This window comes from Podarcis muralis, chromosome 10 (assembly GCF_964188315.1).
Source record: "Podarcis muralis chromosome 10, rPodMur119.hap1.1, whole genome shotgun sequence".
Classification (NCBI taxonomy): Eukaryota; Metazoa; Chordata; class Lepidosauria; order Squamata; family Lacertidae; genus Podarcis; species Podarcis muralis.
In genome coordinates, this window is record NC_135664.1 from 66,035,276 (window position 1) to 66,058,616 (window position 23,341).

Sequence of the window (23,341 nt, forward strand, 5' to 3'; positions counted from 1 at the left end):
TCAAACTACACAGGTAGCTGCAGAGCTCCACAGTACCCATGACAGATGCCTCCTCAGCTCCTATCCCCAAAGGCTACTCCTCTACCTGAAATACAATTATTTATCATCTGGACCCAAGAGAAGAACACCTCTGAGAAGCTCCATAAGGGCTTCCAACAACTTCCATCCCACCATTAACCTGAGCTTCAACCAGTCTATGCAGTAGGTTCACTGTCTGGACACATCAATCAAAATGCAGTATATAAGCATTACCTGATACTAGAGACGCAATGACAGGTGTACATGCCTAAATGCATTCGCAGAGTACAGTGCAAAAAACTTAGTCTACAGTCTTTTATGCAACCTTGTTTGGTCTATTTCCATGGACTGAGGGATTCGGTTTTGTTCCAGTACCTTGGACAGGGATGCAACTTGAACTATTTACATCAAGTATTCATGGAAAACCATAGAATTGTAGAATTGGAAGGATCATCTAGTCCAACTTCCTGCAATGCAGGAATATGCATCTTCGTACAGGGATCGAACCTCCAACGTTGGCATTATCAGCACCACACTCTAACCAACTGAGCTATCCAGTCAGCTATTCTTAAAACCAAGGAAATGAAAAATCATGTCCAGATGGACCAATGTGAGTCTCAGAGAATGACACTTATTGGGTACAGGCTTTGGGTGTTTGGTGCATTATTGCTTGCAGACAGCTTGCTAATCTAAAAAGGGTCCTCAACATCAGCAGTGGACCTCCTAACAAGCCAAAGAAGACCAGGTCCTACTGCAAACCCTGATTCCAGCTCTGGTCTCACATCTAGTCAGGCAACACAACTGCAGGACTTAATAGCACCAGACATACCATCAAGGTCTCATTCGTTTCTTCATCCTGCAATGTGATATCTGCAATCACCAGCCATTAGTGCTCCCTTGCTGCTTACGTAAGATAGCAGGTCAGTGACTAATTATAGGAGGGTAGATTTCAGTTGAACATTAGGAGAAGCATCTTAATGGTAAGAACAGTTTGATGATTAGGGTGACCACTTGCTCGTTGTTAAAAGGGCAGAAAAAGGAAATGCATCACTACAAAAGCGAACAGAAGAAGGCACAAGATTTACATATGTTGATTTTCTGCATATAGCTGCAAATTTAGAAATAATTACTGCAACTGAAATAGCAAGTAGTGGAGAAGTTCAGGTTACCTGGACGACAGTTACTAGTGAACATTGTGGTGGGGCACTGTGGCTCACCTGACCTCTGGTTGGCTTCCCTGCTTCAGCTTACTGAGAAGTAGAGAGTTACAGATAGGTAACCGTGTTGGTCTGCCGTAGTCGAAACAAAATTTTGTTTCAACTACGGCAGACCAACACGGTTACCTATCTGTAACTCTCTACTTCTCAGTGAGGAAACCTGGCACACCTGCCAGTGCTTTTGCACCATGCCAACCTCCCCACTGCCTTGCCACTTACCCTCTACCTCCCAGTGAGCATCGGCAACATGACCTACTGGAGGTCAGGTGAGCAGCACTGCCCCATCACTGTTAGCGCCACCTTAATCTGTTGTCCCAGTGCCACCTGTTGATGGTTTGTCCTGCTCTCTCTTATGGTGGGTGGTTGTGTTTAATGTTTTGATCACACTTGGATCAGATAGCAAAGGAATGTTCTCTGTACAGCAGGAAACATGGCCACCCAGCTGACAATGGAACAACTGATGTAAATGAATGGTGGGCTCTCAATTTCCGGAGGTTTTCTAGCTGTGTATTCTAGCTGTGTTTTCCCTGCACTGAGCAGGGATTTGAACCAGGTGGACTTTGTGTGTTCCAACTCTATGGTTGGTTGGTTGGTTGGTTGGTTGGTTTACTCTGAATGCCACCTTTTGCGTGGTGGTAGGAGAAAATATACCTAACAAACAAAGATTACTATTGAGCGGAACAATCATAAATACAGGATTTCCAAGTTCTGAAATGATCAGAAACTACATACAGTTTCCAGTAGCTAATGAACTATTATCAGCACATTCCCACCAGACATTTAACCACATTTTGAGTACATTTAAAGAGCCTTCCCTCAAAGAATGCTGGGAAATGTAGTTTTACCCCTCACAGAGCTACAATCTCCAGCACCCTTAACAAACTACACTTCACTACACCACGAAACTACACCATTGTGCTTTAAATGCATGGCGCAGATGTGACTTATTATCACAAACGTATATAAACATTTATTTATTTCGACTTATACCGCAACTTTCAGTCAAAAGGGATCCCCGAGGCAGCCTCCGCTCCTGTTTTATGGAACACAAATTAAAAACCAAGCGGAAAAGAGCCAGTGCAACAACACGAACAACATCATCAACAAAACACTAAAATGGCAGCTAAAGACAGAAACTGGAAATAAACCGCACAATAATGAACTAGTTAAGAAGCCATAATGAACTCAGCACCCCCAAAGGCACTCTGAGGCAGTCTAGGGAAGGCAACTGAATGCAACAAACAAACTGACCTGGCTAGTATTTTAGCCTCTTGGCCAGCTGGTCCATTTGCATGTATATCAAAGCTATATCACTGAGCCGTAAATAAATAAATAACCCTTCTCTGACAGTCACCCTCCTCAATTAAGAATAAACTAAGTAGGTAACGTGGGTGGTGCTGTGGGTTAAACCACAGAGCCTAGTACTTGCCGATCAGAAGTTCGGAGGTTCAAATCCCCACGACGGGGTGGGCTCCCATTGCTCGGGCCCTGCTCCTGCCAACTTAGCAGTTCGAAAGCACGTCAAAGTACAAGTAGATAAATAGGTACCGCTCCGGCGGGAAGGTAAACGGTGTTTCTATGCGCTGCTCTGGTTTGCCAGAAGCAGCTTAGTCATGCTGGCCACATGACCCGGAAGCTGTACGCCAACTCCCTTGGCCAATAAAGCGAGATGAGCGCCGCAACCCCAGAGTCGGCCATGACTGGACCTAATGGTCAGGGGTCCCTTTACCTTTTAAGTAGCTAACAATTTGCTGCATTTTCATAACACCTCAAATCTGCTGCCAGAGACTGCCACTCACTCTGTCTAACAGTAGGACCGGCCCTGCAGAGTGATATTCATGCATGTGTGAATAAGCGAGCTCCTAAGAGGTTGGGGGGTGGGGTTCATTAAACCAGCCTCCACACATCCAAAGCAGTTTTCTTTCCTCCCCGCTCCTTGTGCCCTATAGATGTGAATAGCACCCAAAGGTTCTGCCGCAGTTCACTAGCTGTGAGCCTTTCGTAATTCTTAAAACGGGTTATGTAACACCCTCATTAAAAAGTAAATGTGGGCTGGAAAGCTGAAGACAAGTTCTTTGGCTCGAGAGGGATAAAGAGCTGGTGCTTCACTCTCTGCTGGAGGAAGAAACACATTTTGGAGGTTTTGAAGGAAGGATACAAATCTTTTGACATTTGGAACAAGGAAAAAAAACAAAACCCCTGTCATCATTCAGATAAGGAGGCAGTTGGAGAAAAAGAACGTAGCAAATGCAAAGATTGATTCATGCATTTTAAAATGTTGTGCTAATAGGTGCCCAGATATGTTCTTGGGAATTTCATGGAGAATGACTAACATGACAATCAGATTTCCTGTTCAGAAATTTTATTGGTGAGTAGCACTTGAGAGTCCCATGGACTGCAAGAAGATCAAACCTATCCATTCTGAAGGAAATCAGCCCTGAGTGCTCAGTGGAAGGACAGATCCTGAAGCTGAGGCTCCAATACTTTGGCCACCTCATGAGAAGAGAAGACTCCCTGGAAAAGACCCTGATGTTGGGAAAGATTGAGGGCACAAGGAGAAGGGGACAAGAGAGGATGAGATGGCTGGACAGTGTTCTCGAAGCTACCAGCATGAGTTTGACCAAACTGCGGGAAGCAGTGGAAGACAGGAGTGCCTGGCTTGCTCTGGTCCATGGGGTCACAAAGAGTCGGACATGACTAAACGACTAAACAACAACAACAGCACTTGATGGTGAAGTACCAGGGGAATACTTGCATGCTGCACTCTATCTAAATGGCCAGAGTGAGAAGAAGAAGAAGAAGAAGAAGAAGAAGAAGAAGAAGAAGAAGAAGAAGAAGAAGATGATTCCCTGCCCATCTGGCTGGCAGTCACTCTGGGTGGCTTCCAACACCAAAATAAATCAATCCAATTCCTTCAGGTGAACCTAGGAAGCTTTCTTATACTGAATAAAACCATGGGTTCAGCTAGTTCAGTATTGCCTACAGTGATTGGCTGTGGCTCTCCAAAAGGTCTCTGGCTCAATGTCCGGGTAATTATGGTATGAAATAAAAATAATAAACTTTACAAAACAACAACAACAACAACAACACCCCACACAAGTAGAGCTGATTATGAAACCCTGGACACCAGTTGCCAAAGTCCCATCTAGTCTAGTCTCCTGCTTCCCACACAGTGGCCAGCTAGGGGCTTCAACGACAGAGCATCGGTTTCATAGGCACATGATCTCAGGATCAATCCATGGCTGGGAATGCTCCCTGCCTGAAGCCTGGAGAACTGGGTGCCGGTCAGTGAAGACAATGCTGAACTTGAGGAGCCTCTGGTTGGACTCAGTGGAGACCAGGCTGCTCTAGGCCAATGCTGCTGTGCGAAATGAGGACGTGAAACTCATGTTAAACGTGCCCACACTGGGGGCTGTCACAGATGGATTTGGTTACATTTTACAAGCACTTAGCACTTGTTAATTTTTCTCTTTATTTACTCTTTCCCTCTTAACGAGGCACATGTTCAGCGCCGGAAAACGACTGGCAGAGAAATAGCCTAGCAGAAGATGAAACTAATGCATGCGATTCGCTGCATTTGTGGAGTAGCGCCGTTTTCTTTCAGAACCATCTCAGAATTGTTTCAATATGTTAATAATAATAATAATAATAATAATAATAATAATAATAATAATTTATTTATATCCCGCCCTCCCCAGCCGAAGCCAGGCTCAGAGCGGCTAACAACAGTAAAAGTAATACAGCATTCTAAAATCAATTCATTCTAAAATCAATTCAAAATCAAATTAATGGCAACTTTTGGACTAGAGTTCTATGAGGATTACCAAAGGACTGTGCCTTGGCCAAAGGCCTGGTGGAACAGCTCCATCTTGCAGGCCCTGTGGAAAGATGCCAAGTCCCGCAGGGCCCTAGTCTCTTGTGACAGAGCGTTCTACCAGATCGGGGCCACAGCCGAAAAAGCCCTGGCTCTGGTTGAGGTACCACTTTAGCTAATGGGGCCTCCTGCTGCCGCTGCGCTGCCGCCGCACAATTTCTGTTCTCATCCTGAAGCAAAGTTCTTAACCCAAGGTACTATTTCTGGGTTAGCGGAGTCTGCAACCTGAAGCATCTGTAAACCGAGGTACCACTGTACAGATTTGGATGAATCAGTGATCTAACATGGCATGATGAAGCTTTCTGGTTTCTTATTCTACTGCCTCAATTCTTTTATTTTGTATTTTTAATATTTTATTTTATCTCTTTATTTGTGAGCTCCCAGGGAACATATGTCATTGGGCGACCATACAAATATAAATTGTTGATAAAGTAGCAGCCAGCGGCATAAGCATGGTCCACAGGCGAAGTCTGCTGGGTCTCACAATCTCTTGGTCAGAACCGAGAGGGAGCCCCTAAAATACCAATCTGCAGTTACCCAATATCATATGTTCACCCCTCAAATACAGTTGGCATGATTCAGCCAAATTTCCACCAATTTCAGTCAGAAAGTTAAGCCAGAGATTGTGTCTCCTTCACCAAAATAAATTGGCACATGTGGCACAATGGAAAACGGTGGGGCTTAGGTTCCCTAGTGCACCCACTAATTATTGGGATGTGTGTATGAATCATCAAACATTATTAGCCAATCAAACTTGGCCTCCCCCAATTCCCCTTGGCTGTTTTCTCCCTTCTTCCTGCTTCTCTTTAATTCCATCAGCTCCAAATTAATCATCATAAACATTTTCATTAACTATAATGGCCACAAGTTGTTTAGCATATTATACTGCAATAATGTAACCGAATGTATTGGACAATTTTAATTTTTTTTTTTTATGGGAAGAGCATAAAAATGTACCATTAGATAAAACCCCCAACCATTAAAAGGTAATTTTCTGTGAAAGCATCGAGTGGTTGTGGTTAAAAATCATCATCACCAGCACAATGTCAAACAGGCGATGTAACAGCCTACTGGCATTATCAAAATTAGTAGAGATGTCTGCAACCCTACTGAGAATTTTGGCCAGTCTATGCAAGGTTCCTTTGGATTAGATGTTTCTCCTGAGCAAGAATCTCCAAAATATATCCGGAAAATGTATATAGCTTGTTTTCCAGACAATGTGCAAAATGAAAGGTATTTAAATATACCTTCTTGAAGAAACCAGAGGCCCTTCTCCTGGGCATCGTAGGCCAATTGGTGCCAAAGAAGGATAGAACTTTATTTATGTATGCCACGACAGCAGCAAGAATACTTATTGCAAAGTATTGGAAGACACAAGATCTACCCACCCTGGAAGAATGGCAGATGAAGGTGATGGACTATATGGAACTGGCAGAAATGACCGGCAGAATCCGAGACCAGGGAGAAGAGTCGGTGGAAGAAGCAACAGGAATGCCCCAGAGTGTAGGGGGGAATTCTGGACATCAATTCACCCTCCTCCTGTTACTTCTGGAACCTTTAAGAACTGTCCCAGAATGAGGGAGAAATAGAGATTGGCATGTGTGAAATTTCTAAGAAATCTGGTTGCCATTTGCTGTTCTTGGCACTATTGAGGAACTGGTCACTGACTATGTGGTTTACTAATACCTGACTGCACTGGATAGCTTTTATCAGATCCAACTCTGGTTTATAACACTAGTTACAGGTAGGTAGCCGTGTAGGTCTGCCGTACTCGAAACAAAATAAATAGATTCCTTCCAGTAGCACCTTAGAGACCAACTAAGTTTGTTACTGGTATGAGCTTTCGTCTGCATGCATTCTTTGTGTATCTGAAGAAGTGTGCATGCACACAAAAGCTCAAACCAATAACAAACTCTAAGGTGCTACTGGAAGGACTTTTTTATTTGGTTTATAACAATTCCAGTCCCAGTTTGACCACAGCATGGAGGCTTCTTAGAATACCAAGAAACAATGCCATGTGTACAAAATAAACTTAGAAATGTGTATTTTGTGTGTAAAATACATTAAAAATAATGGTTAAATAAGGGGTTTTTGCATTTAAAAAAATCATATACAGTCGTGGCTTGGATCCTGAGCACCTTGCAAGTTGAACGTTTTGGCTCCCGAACTCCGCAAACCCAGAAGTGAGTGTTCTGGTTTGCGAACGTTCTTTGGAACCCGAATGTCCGACATGACTTCCACCGCTTCTGATTGGCTGCAGGAACTTCCTGCAGCCAATCAGAAGCCGTGCCTTGATTTCCAAAGGTTTCGGAAGTCAAAAGGACTTCCAGAACAGATTCCGTTCGACTTCTGAGGTACCACTGTAATGCAGAAATGGGATAGGGCAGACTTATGAATGAACGTACGCAGAATCACGAAACTGTAGAGTTGGCAGGGGTCACAAGGGTCATCTACTCCCACCCCCTGCAAGGCAGGAATATTTTTGCCCAACGTTGGGCTTGAACCCACATTATTCTCTCTCGTGGTCTGGAGCTTAACTGCTTGCTCCTATTCCTCTTCAGTTTGCTTCCCTTCCTTTCTATTGCCATTGCCTTGTTTAGTCCGTTCTTACAAAAATGCTTGCTAGTGATAAACCTGATCTGCTTTCCTCCTCAGAGTGTCATCGACAATTGCCCATCGCCTTGATCCTGCCTTTCGGGTCAGCACGCACGTTGCTCATTCATTGCGCGAGGGAAGCTCTCCCTGCCACCCCCCTCCGAGATGGCAATTTATGAGCCTCACAAGAAGGGTTGCTATCGCATACCCAGATAAGACTAGGCAATTAGGCGGAAGGGGTTGGCACTTTCAGAAAGTGCTCACAGCTCAGTGGCAGACCACATGCCTTGCATGCATAAAGTGTCATGTTCAGTCCCTGGCATTTCCAGCTGAGAGGACCTCCTCCAGGGAGCAAAGTTCAGAAGGGCCTTTTGCCCAAGATCGCCTCTGCTCATCAAAGCAGCCACTGCAAAGGCCTTAAACAGTCCAACCTCACACATTTTCCTCCCAAGCATCTGCCCAAAGCTACCTCTCATATTTCACTCAAAATCCCCTCAATGCCCGCCTTTTCCATAAAGTCTTTAGCGCTAGTTCCAAGTCATATTGCAACTGATCAGCACGGTTTCACATGGGATCCTCCTGTGTCAATTTGTAAATCAAGTTTCTTTGGATTCTAAGTTTCTTTGGATTTCTGATCTGCGCCTTGCTGTTTTGGGTTATTTGTGGTGCTTTTTGGGTAATTGTTTTTGAGCATACATTTGCACAAACAGCCAAATATGTCAGTGTCAACACAATTGAGTAAAATAGCGCAACGTGGAAAAGCAAAACTGACCGCCCTCCTATTTCTTCGCCGACAACAGAGTTTGAAGCAGTATTCAGGTTTCCCTTATTGTTCAACACACCTCTCCTTTTCCACTTTGTCTGTCAATATGCTGTTCAGACTCTTTTGAAATGGCTTTGTATGTGTGAAACTACCTTATACTGAGTAAGGCAGTTTGTCCCTCTGTCCCTGTATGCTGTACCCTTGACTGCTGGCACGGCAGTTCTCTGAAGACTAAGGAAGAAATTATCCAAAATCCTGTGGTCAGAGGGCTTTCAGATAAATCCAAAGCATGAGCCTAGCCAATGGGAACCTTCCAAAAGCCACTGCCCTCTTTGTTTCCCTAGGATCTCTATCCCACCCCCTAACAAGAGAGAATCTTGTCATACGCAGTTTGTTAGCCAAACATGGCAGGGTTTATTTATTTATTTATTTATTTATTGAAGAAGAAGAAGAGGAGGAGGAGTTTGGATTTGATATCCTGCTTTATCACTACCTGGAGGAGTTTCAAAGCGGCTAACAATCTCCTTTCCCTTCGTCCCCCACAACAAACACTCTGTGAGGTGAGTGGGGCTGAGAGACTTCAGAGAAGTGTGACTGGCCTAAGGTCATTCAGCAGCTGCATGTGGAGGAGCGGGGAAGCGAACCCGGTTCCCCAGATTACGAGACTACTGCTCTTAACCACTACACCACACTTGCTCTCAATATACCTCTATATACTTGCCATTCTTCCATATTTTTTTAATGACACTTATGTGGCATCCCACAATCTAGAAGGCTTTAATAAGAATAAAAATAAGAATAAAAACGACAGGGAAGGGAAAACTTCCCATGATGAGGAACTGGGAGAAGAAAATAAAAGCTCCCAGGTCCACCACTTTCTGTGTGAGATAAGGGTTAAGAGTTACCTTTGAGAGAGGAATCTGTGTTTTCTTTTTTTATCTCATTGCCTGCTTTTGTTTTTATTTGGATTAGTTTCTTTTATCTCATGGTATTATGAAAAAGCTTTAATAAAATCTTATCAAATAAATAAATAAGTATGAAAACAGGCAGAAACCCACCCTAGCCCTGAGAGATCTAAGCCAGAAATCAGCTACAGTATGGTTGCTTGTTGTATAACTGGCCATCGGCTCAAGCCCTAGGATTCGTTCCCCTCCCCCCCAAAAAGTGGTGCTTTCTAGATATTGCCAGACTACAACTCCCATCATCCGTGGACATTGGCAAAGCTGGCTGGGGATTATGAGAATTGGGAGTCCAATAACTTCTGAAGGGCACTATGTTGGCTAGTGCTGCTCCAGGACCTATTATCTTCTCATGAATATACATGTGGTACTACTTTTAAAAAATGTGGCCCCCAAAATTTAGGATAGATTGGTCTATTTCTGGTCCATATTGATGTTACATGTGTCCATTCACAAGTCCTCTTTCCACATTAAAGGTAAAGGTACCCCTGCCCGTATGGGCCAGTCGTGTCCGACTCTAGGGTTGTGCGCCCATCTCACTTAAGAGGCCGGGGGCCAGCGCTGTCCGGAGACACTTCTGGGTCATGTGGCCAGCGTGACGAAGCTGCTCTGGCCAGCCGGCACCAGCGCAGCACACGGAAACGCCGTTTACCTTCCCGCTATAAAGCGGTACCTATTTATCTACTTGCACTTAAGGGTGCTTTCGAACTGCTAGGTGGGCAGGAGCTTGGACCGAAAGACGGGAGCTCACCCCGCCGCGGGGATTCGAACTGCCGACCATGTGATCGGCAAGCCCTAGGCGCTGAGGTTTTACCCACAGCGCCACCTGCGCCCCCTTTCCACATTACTCTGTATTTAAAGGAAAAACCGTGGGAAGATTCATATTTAAATACATATTTTATTTCAAAACGCATTTCTAAATATAGAAAAAGAGAATTTGATCTTAAAATATGCACTTTTAACACCTTTCGTTATTTATTTTTTAGATGAGAACTTTATTGCAAAATTCAGAGAACTTTGAAATCTGAATAATTATTATGTTCTGATTAGTCCAGAAGGTGCAAATTATATCAGCTTGCGGGAATGGGCTTAAAAAAAAAAATAATCTCCTCCACCCACGAGGGCTAGGATTAGGGATGGGCCAATCTGCCAATATCATTTTCCTCTAAGTTTCTCATTTCCCCCAGTCATGAGTTCCCTTCTCCACATTTCCACATCAGTCTGTATTTCTTTAAGTCCTCATGAAAATTCATAAGCATTTAAGTGCAAATTTCTCCTAACGTACACATTTTCGCAAAGCAATTTTGTCTAATATAATGCCATTTTTGTATCTTATTTTCACTCATGTGTGCATTTTTAGGCACACTTTACTCCGGTGCATGCTGGGCAATTGCACTGCAACACTCAAAGAAATGTGAATTTAGACGGAATGTTGTGTTTGAAGTTCATGTGCTGTAGGATAAAAGCGTGACTTAAATAGGTTCACCTCTAAATGCAAACTGAATTAATTTCTCCTCCATTCCCAGTTCAAGAGGGATGCCTAACCCCGTAACCAGTTTTAAAAATTGTGAAGGAAGCTAGATTCTCATTGTTTCTGGATAACCTGCTCTAAGTATTACATCTGACTTCGTCCTAATAGCGTCGTGCATCTAGCGGCAGAAAATTCCTTAAGCGAATAACGAATCGTGAAGAGAGAGATGACGTAATCAGGAGAAAGGGGGGAAAGAAGAGGAAACAGCAAACACAACCCTTTAAGTTTTACCACTTGGGCAGTTTTTAGGAGGGGGAAATCCTAGTTTTTATTTCCTCTGTGGAGAAGCCAGCAACCGCGTTTCGTGAACTCTTAATGATTCATCACTCCTCTCCAGTAGCCAAACATTCGGCAGGTCAAGTAGATTTGGGCCGCGGTGCCAGCAACTCCTGCTGCCCTGATAATCCAAGCCATTCCAGGCATGGCGACACTTTCTCTCACCAGCTGCCATTTCTAGTTACCTTTTGTACAGCTGACATAACGCGTCGATGTGTGGGAAGCAGTAAAACAGTCATAAGGAAGCCATGGCAAAGATAAATAAGAAGCGGCGCTCGGCCGTCTTTAATGATACCAAGAGAACGAGGAATGCCATTATTTTTATTTTTTGCTTCTGGAAATGATGGTTCCATCACCTGAAAAACCGAGCGCTCGATTAAAACCAGGAAGTGCCTTTTTCTGCTCTGTAATCTTCACGATGTGACTCTCAGAAACAACCCCTCTCATCAGCCACGTGGCATTAAAAGCTTTTCGGCTGCTGTGGTCCTCCTGAGATTTTGGGAAACCATAAAGAGTTCATCCATAATAAATTCAGAGACACCATTTAGAAAGAGAGGCAGCCACCGGCCACTGGACATGGGAAATCCCCTCGGGAACACATACATCTCAAGTTATTTTGTATGTTCAGAGTGCTGACCAGTCATTCCCTTTTCCGATATATTCCATTCCATTTTCCTCCCTGCTCAGTGTCACGAGTCATCATTAAATTTCTCCTTCCTTATGTTTCCCCACCACCACCCCAAACAGGGGCTGTTGTTGTTTAAAGTCTACTTACAGAAATACTGTAAAATTAATGAATGTTAGAATGATGTTGGATAAGAAGTTAAGTGGTTTTTAGCTATAATGCTATAAGGAATATGGAAAAAATGGATTATTAACAGGCAAAAATTTAATGTTATAATATTCTAAGATTAAAGACTAGGATAAACAAAGAGGGAAAGGATTTGCTGAACTAACAAATTGAACTGGAATACAAAAAAGGGGGACGTGGGTGGCGCTGTAGGTAAAAGCCTCAGTGCCTAGGACTTGCCGATCGTATGGTCGGCGGTTCGAATCCCCGCGGCGGGGTGCGCTCCCGCTGCTCGGTCCCAGCGCCTGCCAACCTAGCAGTTCGAAAGCACCCCCGGATGCAAGTAGATAAATAGGGACTGCTTATTAGCGGGAAGGTAAACGGCGTTCCATGTGCTGCGCTGGCTCGCCAGATGCAGCTTTGTCACGCTGGCCACGTGACCCGGAAGTGTCTCCGGACAGCGCTGGCCCCCGGCCTCTTAAGTGAGATGGGCGCACAACCCTAGAGTCTGTCAAGACTGGCCCGTATGGGCAGGGGTACCTTTACCTTTTTACAAAAAATGGAGGTGTGAGGAGGTCCGGGAAATAAGCAAATGAAAGATAAGTAATGGAAAGATGGAATTGTTTTTAACTATTTTTATTTTGTATTTTTCTTTTTTCATTTTGTAATACTTTGAAAATCTTAATAAATATATTTTTTTAAAAAACAAACAGGGGCTGTTGTTTTTTGTACTTCTGCAAACTTTGCAGGTCTTAATCTAAGGGTTGTGGGTTTAATCCCCATGTTTGGCAAGAGATTCCTGCATTGCAGGGGGTTGGTCTAGATGATCCTCGTGGTCCCTTCCAACTCTACAAGCCTGTCTCTCTAGCTATCTAGCTAGCTATGTTCTTCTACACTAATAATAATAATAATAATAATAATAATAATAAAATTTATTTATACCCGCCCTCCCCAGCCAAGACCAGGCTCAGGGCGGCTAACAACCAATAATAAAAACAAGTTGATTGAAATACAACTTAAAAAACAAGATTAAAATACAACATTAAAACATTAAAATGCAGCCTCATCACAGGAGGAGAAAGGAAAAAGGAAAGAGGGGGAGGGAATCAAATTGATTGCAAGCCAAAGGCCAGGCGGAACAACTCTGTCTTACAGGCCCTGCGGAAAGAAATTAGATCCTGCAGGGCCCTGGTCTCATGAGGCAGAGCTGGAGCCAGTGTTGAAAAGGCCCTGGCTCTGGTTGAGGCTAATCTAACTTCCTTAGGGCCCGAGACCTCTAGGGTGTTGCTATTTATGGACCTTAAGGTCCTCCGTGGGACATACCGGGAGAGGTGGTCCCGTAGGTATGAGGGTGCTAGGCCGTGAAGGGCTTTAAAAGTCCATTAAAGATGGCAACTATATAGGTGGACAGCAACTTCAAGGTCTTTTCTCAGATGAAGGATAGGAGGGATTTCTAGGAATTTAAAACAACAACAACCTTTCCATCAAAACTGGATGAGTTCAGATTTTGCCTACAAATGAAGTTGGAGGTCCTTCCACAAATGTCAAGAGCCATGTCAAGGGCCGTTAAAGGACGGGTGTAATATCTTGGGGTGGATGAACAGTATCCGAAGCCAGCTTCAAATTGGCAGCAGCACCACCCAAAGTGTTTGCTATTGTTATTTCCTTGGTGATGACACCCCCTCCACCAAAACATCATAGTTATAACTACTGCCAAGAATGTCCATGCCCAGGAATACAAACCAAAACTGCTGGTGTATCACTGGTAAGATCTCTGCTGTCAGAGATGTGTCGTGTGAACGAAACTGGAGCCCGTAGCCCAAGCCCAGGATTGTTTCAATTAAAAGAGCAGCAGATCAGAATCCAAGCCTCTCCACTTACAGCACCCTCCTTGCCTCCAGGCTTCATCAAGTTAGGTGTTTTTAAGGGCTGTAAAGCAATGAACTTTCCATCAGCAGCATCGTCAGCTAATTAGCCCTCCTGATTACAGTAATTACTATTGATTCACTCCTGAATGACTTCTTAAGTAGCCAAGTGCAAGTTATGCTTGAAAGTAGAAGACCCACATATGAATATTAAACCAGCCACTTCCTTTTGTGTTTTTTTCTTTTTTTTAATTTCCCCTCCACCCCGTTCCTCATTCAGCTCTCAAGGTACAGCTTGCAAGCTTATATATTTAAAATTGAGAATGGGGGTGTCAAGAGGAGGAACCAAACCTTACTTAGAAAAGGCATTCTAATCTCACAACAGGAACTTTTTAAAAACATGCTGAGATATAGAAAATGTCGTGTATGCATCTGTGGGAGATAAACTTTCAGAGCAAGTAGAACATAGAGCACTTCACCAGTCCAGAGCTAAAACTGATTTTGGGGCTCTTTCTCCATCTGAATCTGATTGGCTTTGCCTGCTCTCCATGGCTGGATTAACTCTTATTCTAATTAATTTACAGGGTAGGAGCTCAGGAAAATTGTATCTCTGGTGGTTGGGCTGAGAAAGATTTGTTCCTGAGAACCAGGAGAGCTACTGCCAGTTAGAGTAGACAATATTAAACTTGATGGTTTAATGGTTTATCTTGTTGAAAATGCAACAGCAGAGATTATTCATTCGAGGGTTAATTCTGCTATCACTAAAGCAGATAACCAAGATGGCAGTAGTGGTTTTGCTTAGCAACCAGGCATAGTGGCATGATGTCTGGTGAGGTGGAACATACTCTGATTGGCTTTGTAATTCTGAGGGAGTTTTCCTGTGTATGTTTGGTTGAATGTCTCCCTACTATGTACAAGGCCTTATGTAAGAGAGACAAAACTTCTCTGAATCTTTCTTCTTAAACCATACACTGTTTTGTGGGGTGTCCTCTGGATTTCTTTTCTCTTTGGAGTCTCCCTGTATTATTTAAGTTACTTCGTGAATGTATCTAAGGCACCTTTCTAGGAGAGGGGGCACCACTGTTGAATGCAGCCTTAACACGGGCATAAAATAGACTTCAAAGATCATATAATATATTGAAATATGGCAAATTATCTACTGTTTCCCTTTCAATGCAGATTGATTTGGTGTGTGTTCAGAGTATCAGAGGCTCGGTGAGGTTAGCAGAGTAGGTAGCTTGCCGTGGATCCTATGCCTGCAGCCTAACGCAGTGAAGCACAATTACACACTGCTGCTGGGGAAGGAGAAAGTCAGAAGACTGCAACTCTGGATATCTGCAGCCAGCAATTTCTCTATGCACAAATCCTGAGCAAGAAGAACCTTTATGAGCAACAGGAACTTAGAAGGTCAACAGAGACGTCCCAGTACATTTCCGAGCACAATTCAAAGTGTTGGTGCTGACCTTTAAAGCCCTCAACGGCCTTGGTCCTGTATATCTGAAGGAGCGTCTCCACCCCCATCGTTCTGCCCGGACACGGAGTCCAGCTCCGAGGGCCTTCTGGCAGTTCCCTCATGGCAAGAAGCCAAGTTACAGGGAACCAGGCAGAGGGCCTTCTCGGTAGTGGCACCCGCCCTGTGGAACGCCCTCCCACCAGATGTCAAAGAGAACAACAACTACCAGACTTTTAGAAGACATCTGAAGGCAGCCCTGTATAGGGAAGCTTTTAATGTTTGATGTATTACAGTATTTTAATATTTTTTTGGATGGGTAGGGTAATTATTATTATTATTATTATTATTATTATTATTATTATTATTATTATTATTATTATTATCACTCATTCTTAACTCACCTTGTGCTGGTTCCTGGGGAAGGAAGTGACACTGAAATGAAAGCCTGCCCTGAGTAGATGATTAAAGAGTTATGGGACTCAGCAGAGCTGCAATGGGATATTCCTGTTTAAGGTTTTGTATAGCCGATGCCTATCACAAAACAACAGTCTCTAAAGTTGTTCTGAACTTCCTTACAGAAGCCATTCTGGGGTGTCAGCTCAATGCAGGGACCAACTCAGAAAGAAGAGAAAGATCTCTCCTCAACATGTTGATCATTCCGGTATGAGATAAGACACAAGTGACAAATATGCTTAGAGAACTGGTTAATGGCTCAGGGGTTTAAATGAGGGAACTGATCAGCAAAAGCCTGGCAAAATAGCAAGCCAGGAATGTGGTTTAAATGGAGAACAATGATGAACACAAGGAAGGGTGGACAGATGCACAACAGCTGGGTGGTTTCTGTTTTGAATGGATAAGTGCTAGCTGAACAACAGCTAGCCAGTCTCCACTATGAATGGGGAACAATGCATTTAAAAGAAGACTAAAAAACTCTATAAAGTTCCCTGCAGATTGTTTAGCAGTTAAGAAATTTGCAAACCGGCATTGCACAGAGTCTAAGAACGCAAGACAGGAACTCCCTGCTTCAAATCTTACCTTCTCTACCAAGTCACAAGGTGGCCTTAGGCAAGTTGCGCCTTTTGAATTTAGGCTCTCCACCCCACTGCCTCCATCCCCATCTGCCATGTAGGAACCATTGTTTCTGCCTATCTTCAATTGTCCCAGTGCTATGGATGTGAGGTGCTTTGATTACTTGCAAAATGCACTAATTGATGCTTTTGAATTATGGTGCTGGAGGAGACTCTTGAGAGTCCCATGGACTGCAAGAAGATCAAACCTCTCCATTCTGAAGGAAATCAGCCCTGAGTGCTCACTGGAAGGACAGATCCTGAAGCTGATACTCCAATACTTTGGCCACCTCATGAGAAGAGAAGACTCCCTGGAAAAGACCCTGATGCTGGGAAAGATGGAGGGCACAAGGAGAAGGGGACGACGGAGGACGAGATGGTTAGACAGTGTTCTTGAAGCTACCAGCATGAGTTTGACCAAACTGCAGGAGGCAGTGGAAGACAGGAGTGCCTGGTGTGCTCTGGTCCATGGGGTCACAAAGAGTCCTAAACGACTAAACAACAACAAGAAGAAATGCACTAAATGTATGATTAAGTGGGCCAAAGTCTGGGGTAAGTGGAAATGGCTCTTTACATTTTGGGCCACTTTATCACAGGACGATATAAACAGATCAGTCGTGCAACTTGGTGGGTTTCTATTCCTGCAGCAGGGTCCCTGCAGGGTCTCTGTCTTCTGCATCCTAGAGACACCCAATGGGCATGAAAGGGGAGTGTTGTGGCCACTGCATGCGCCAAAGAAAAAGCATTTAGGAATGTGGAAAACACAATGTGCTTCTGCTTCAAGGGAATGGTGTGCAAGCTCCATTATACCCAACAGAGCTTGCAAGAAAACACAACATTCATCACTCCCAAAGAAGATATTGGAGCACTCCAAATCATTTGCACATAAAAAGGTAAAATGGGTAAGTCCAGTCAAAGGTGACTATAGGCTGCGGCGCTCATTTCGCTTTTTAGGCCAAGGGAGCCAGTGTTTGTCCACAGACAGCTATCTGGGTCATGTGGGCAGCATGACTTAATCACTACTGGTGCATGGAGGACCGTGACGAGTGTCAGAGCTCATGAAAACGCCATTTACTTTCCCACTGCAGCGGTACCTATTTATCTACTTGCACTGGCATGCTTTTGAACTGCTAGGTTGGCAGAAGCTGGGACAGAGCAACGGGAGCTCACCCTGTCACAGGGATTCGAACTGCCGACCTTCTGATCAGCAAGCCCAAAAAACTCAGTGGTTCAAACCACAGCACCACCCGTGTACCTTGATTTGCCCATATACATGCACAGAAAATAGTGTGCCGAAAAGTAGCACATGGAGATCTGCATTGATCAACAGCAATGAATCCCTAATTGTTATTATTGTACAGTTATAAGGTCTTAGAAGCAACATCAGATATATTCCAGTAAGGTAAAAACATTCAAGGAGGGTGTGAAGCAGGGCAGGTGAGGAGGTGTGACCTGGTAGGAGAGGTGTGTCCCGCGAAGAGTCCCAAGGGTCAGACAGAGAGGCATTTGGCTCCTGGGCAGAAGTTCTCCATCCCCACCATAGTTAAACCTCCCTCCATTAATTCATCTTACTCCATTTTAAAAGAGCAACTAATCTAGTGAGCCTTCACTATGGTAGAGAACCCCACAGGCAAACTTTGGCCACATTCACACTAGATATTTAAAGCACTAAGATACCATTTCAAACAGTCATGTCTTCCCCCAAAGAATTCTACTTTGTTAAAGGTATTGTGAGTTGTTAGGAGACCCCAGTTCCCTTCACAGAGCTACAATTTACAGAGCGCTTTAACAACCAATCCCTCTTCACAGGGAGCTCTTGAGAATTGTCGCAGTGTGAGGGGAATAGGGGCCTCTCAGCAACTCTCAGCACCCTTAACAAACAGCAGTTGCCAAAAAATATTTTGCGGGGGGAAGCAGTGACTGTTTAAAGTGGTGTAAAGTTGAAAGGAATGGTGTGATTTTGGCCTATGTGCCATGAGAAGCAATGCTTTCTTTTGTCAGTCCCAAAGCTATACCCATCTGATTCATTAGACAACTGTGAGTTATAGCACACAAGGGAGAAACATCAGCACCTATTTTCCTTTGAAAGGGTTAGAATGTAAGGTTTCCGAATAAATCTTTCACTTTGTCTCAACAAAGGAACTGGGCGGCGGCAGGACTGTCAGCCTGGCCTTGAAAGGAAGCGGCTCCCAGGGATGGGCACGGCGCGGAGTTTTAGTTGCTGGAGTCCCAGCTTCGCGAGGGGCTGATCTCTTGCAGGAAGAACCTCTTGGACCTGCGTAGATGTGATGTCCGGGTCTGGACGAAACGAAGCTCCTGGGGTGTACCATGAGCGGCTGGAGCTGTGTGCCGTCCATGCCCTCAACAACGTCCTGCAGGAACGAATTTTCACGCAAGAGGCGGCGGATGAGATCTGCAAGAAGCTGGCCCCAGATGCCAGGTGGAACCCGCACCGCAGCTTTCTGGGAACCGGGAACTATGATGTCAACGTCATCATGGCAGCTCTTCAGAGTGTGGGTCTAGAAGCCATCTGGTGGGACAAACGGAGGCCCCTAGAGCAGCTCTCCCTGGAGGGAGTTCTTGGCTTCATCATCAACATCCCGTCCAATGTGTGTCTGGGCTTCCTGTCCCTCCCAGTGAGGTGGCGCCACTGGATCGCCGTGCGCCAGCTTGACGGCACCTACTACAACCTTGACTCCAAGCTGAAGGGTCCGGCTCCAATCGGTGGTGAATCTGACCTCAGGGTGTTCCTGCAGGAAATACTGTCCCAGGGCCCTTGCGAGCTGCTGCTGGTTGTGCCCCGTGAGTCGAGCGAAGCTGGGAACTGGCTGAGCACAGTCAGGTGACCCCTGGCGCCTACTGATCCACGTTGGGGCCTGCCCTGAAGCACTCTGCCCCACCCTGTTGTGCTGGCTGCTGCATGCGTTGTGGGGGAGGAAGAAGCTGCACGTCCTCCCGTTTCTACACTGCCAGTCTGGGAGTGACAGTACGAGATCCGTCCTCCTCCCCTCTCCAGGAAATAGGAGTCCCCAGCTTCCCCCTTGCTTTTTAAAGACTTGGTCTGTCCTGGGACAGTGTGGAATAAAAGATGCAGTGCCCAAATGGTGGCAGGTCTCCTGGCACGACCAGTTAAGACCTGTGGGCGGCGGCAGCAATGGTGGTTGTTAGAGACATATTACTCTCTGGGCACCACTTGGCTAAGCAACACTAGAATGGAAAGACATCATCCATAAAAGTAAAGGAGCTGGCGTAGGAAACATTCACATTAGATTATCATTATTAATGTAATCAGCATATATATGCACACAGGTACTCCTGGAATAACACAGTTACTATTGAAAACCGCCAAGAACAACCAATTAAAATCTGATTCGAAACCCACATTAGTAACCGGTAGATCAGTGTTTCCCAACCTTGTGCCTCCAGATGTTTTTGGCCTACAACTCCCATCATCCCTGACTAGCAAGACCAGTGGCAAGGGATGATGGGAATTGTAGGCCAAAAACAGCTGGAGGCACAAGGTTGGGAAACACTGCGGTAGATGATAGCTTCCATAGATTATTGTCAAGTGATTCATTAAGGGCTTTGAGGGAAAACTAAAAGGTCTGTTGAAGCACAATGGGGTACATTTCAATGTTCGAAACTAAAGGACTGGGTGCTTCAATGACTGCAAAGACTATGAACAATTTGCAATTTTGCTTTTAGCAGAAAAAGGGTAAGCGATGGGCTGCTTAGTTTTAATGCATGCCAAGGAACAATATTCTGCAGCGCAGATAGCGTCAAGAGAACCCTTGAAGAAATAAGATGAATCAAACAAGGGCTGGCGCTAATATGCATGGGCACAACCTGAATTTCCATACAGTGCACACAAACTACTTTGTGTGAGAGTTTGTGTGTGCACACCCACAACCAGGCAGCTCAGCAGAAATACACGTGTCAGGAATGAATGTGGGGATTGCTCAGTGCTTCAGCACCAAGGGGAGCTGGACTGGACTTCACAGCACAAATGTCACATCGACCTGAGCATCATCTACCCAGAGAAGGTCGTTCCTTCTTTAAATTATGTTGACATGCACTCTCGATACTCACAATACTCCAAATTGTCATAGGGGACAAGAACAAAACAGCAGCCAGAAGCAGAGCACACCTTAGAAACTGTGAAGTCTGCTCAACTGCATTTCATGTTATTTGGAGATTTCAGTAATTGCACAGTAAGTGCAATTAGTAAGTGTGTGTGTGTGTGATAAAATAAATAAATAACAAAGGGTGAAAAAACCTGAAGAAGCTGGCTTTGATGGGTCCAGGATAGAATGGAACTACCCAAGATTTAAGTTACCCTAAAGCACCAATGTTCTGTGCAGGTAGTTCAACTGGTGAAAGGCGACTTTCTATCCTCTCTCCCTATGCCCCTCAAAACTGACCCCCAACCTGATTTTGGGAGTGTGCAGGGAGTGGGGGGGGATGGGAGAGGAAGAAGCTGCTCTGTTGTATATGTACAGAATTGCAGCATTGGGAGAGATCTTCTGGGATAGCTCAGTCGGCAAAGCATGAGACTCTTAATCTCTGGGTCGTGGGTTCAAGCCTCACGTTGGGCATTGCAGGCAGTCTCTTCCAACTCTGCCATGATTCTATGACCCAGTGACTTCCCTCTCATTTACACAAGGCAGGTACTGGTGTGCAGAGTAGGGGCAGGCCCTGCATTCTCCCTCCCCTACATGGGAGAGAGACAGGTTTGGTGATGTGTAGTGATCCGCAACACACGAGCATGCCGGCCATGTGTGGGGTTGGTGCTTGAACAAGCTTATAAACCCACCTTGCGCTTGGGTGAATGAAGTATAAGCTTCATGAGCTAACTGAAGTTGCACTGCTTTTTGAAAATACTGTTTTAGCATGGTGATGTTTGCCACCCTAAGCTCCTTTGTGGGGGAAGAGTTGGTCACAAATGTAATAAATAAATGAGCAAAGCAAGATGGCGGGAGAGAGGGAGCCAGCTGCCAATGGAACAACTGTGTACAGAAGGGTGGCTTGCCTGATCCTCAGTAACCTGTCAGGTTTGATGCAGATCTCAGTTTCTGAATTCAATAAAGTTGGGAGCCGGTTGTATGTCTGCTTGGGGTGCAAATGGAAAGGCAGTTATTGGGAGCCTTAAAGTGAAAATCCACTTTTCTTGAAGCTAATACAGTGGTACCTCGAGTTAAGAACTTAATTCGTTCTAGAGGTCCATTCTTAACCCGAAACTGTTCTTAACCTGAGGTACCACTTTAGCTAATGGGGCCTCCCGCTGCCGCTGCTGCACGATTTCTGTTCTCATCCTGAAGCAAAGTTCTTAACCTGAGGTACTATTTCTGGGTTAGCGGAGTCTGTAACCTGAAGCGTCTGTAACCTGAAGTGTCTGTAACCCGAGGTACCACTGTACCAACATGTCCATTAGGACTGCCAAGCAAGCTGAAGTCAGCTGTGGCAGAGTTATATCCAAATCAATCAACGAAGCTTAAGATAGCTATGATTAACTTGGCCCATTAACTTTTAACTCGATTAGAGCCATTGATTGCCAATTATGGTATCTCCATATTTAAACACGACCCTTCCTCTTTTATTACAATAAAGTTTGGGGAGAACACCACACCTCAGTGGCATCCATCATTTGCTTCACAACATAAACAAGTATCTCTTGCTTTTATGTCACACCCACGTTGCCAGATGCATTTAGAGAGCAAGCAGGTTTCCAGCGGCCACCTCACATAGGTGACACAAAACTGTAACACCCATCTTTATGTTATTCTTGAAACGAACAGCGCCAATTCCCACTCGCAGTGATCATAATCTTGAGCTGAAATCCTGAATGCACTTCCTGACACAGTAAATAAAATATAAACAACTGACTCCCCTTAACCCTACAATGTTTGTGTGTCAGATTTGGCAGATTTGCTTGAGAGCTGCCACAAATTATTCCTATTCACCTCCCACGAATGTACTGATCGAAACAGACAATTCAACCCAATTCAAAGTCAGTATCACGCTACTGTGAACATAAACAAACCTTCGGAAGAAACTCTTTACCGTGAAGGTTAAAAATGCAAAGCAAAACCATTCCTCCAACTGCCATGAAATGAGCTAACTTTTTATTATTTCAAAATAGCGTTATTCACACGTGGATCTCATGGTTAATAACACCGACACCCAGTCCCATTTTGCAGATGAGAGAACACATTCCTAGGTTTTAATTTTTAGAAATCATCTTTTACAACCTTGCAACCCTGAGTGGGTTTTTTCTTTTCTTCAAGACAGGCACTAGAGGAAGTGGAGTGTTTGCTATTTGTTATGTCTTCAGAAATTCTGACATATGTTAGAACAGCTGGATTTTTTTATTGTTATTCCCAAGACGAAAATTTAAGTAGCATCTCTGTGAAACTGTGGAGCAAGTGGAAATGATCCAAAATAAGATAAGAGTTTGAGGAAGGCTAACAAAAAGCCACTTGTCCAACCAGAATGTTTCCCTATTAAGCATTCAGGATCTGTAAGTTTCCTCCCTGAAATTAAAGAAGCCGGTATATAGCTTTGCAACTTTGTTCTGGTAGACAAAGTCATAATATGCATGGGGTTGGAGGGAAATAGTGAATCTTTCTCTCTCTCTCTTTCTCACTCACTCTCCTTAAAGAGATAAACAATGGGAGTGTACTTCATTTCACAGTCTATACAAATAAGATTAGTGGAAATTAAATGGGACGGGGTTGTTGCTGTTTTTTGGGTGTTTTTTTTAAAAGAGATAGCATTTTTTATATATAACAAAACACACACAACTACAACCCCAGACATACATTAAGCTAGCTTGACAGCTCTATTGTTCTATCGTCCCATTGTCAGCCAAAAAGATGTATTCACACGCTCGGATGTCTGCTAGGGAAAATAGACAAAAGACTACACCCCGCCCCC

The 23,341-nt window shown here is 44.4% G+C and overlaps 1 protein-coding gene and 1 pseudogene across 19 annotated transcripts in view; one reads left to right on the forward strand and one right to left on the reverse strand.

Moving 5' to 3' along the window:
• CELF2 (CUGBP Elav-like family member 2) overlaps window positions 1-23,341 on the reverse strand; it is a 538,053-nt gene that overhangs the window by 340,543 nt on the left and 174,169 nt on the right. The window lies entirely within an intron of this gene.
• LOC114605549 (josephin-2 pseudogene) lies at window positions 18,572-19,541 on the forward strand (annotated as a pseudogene).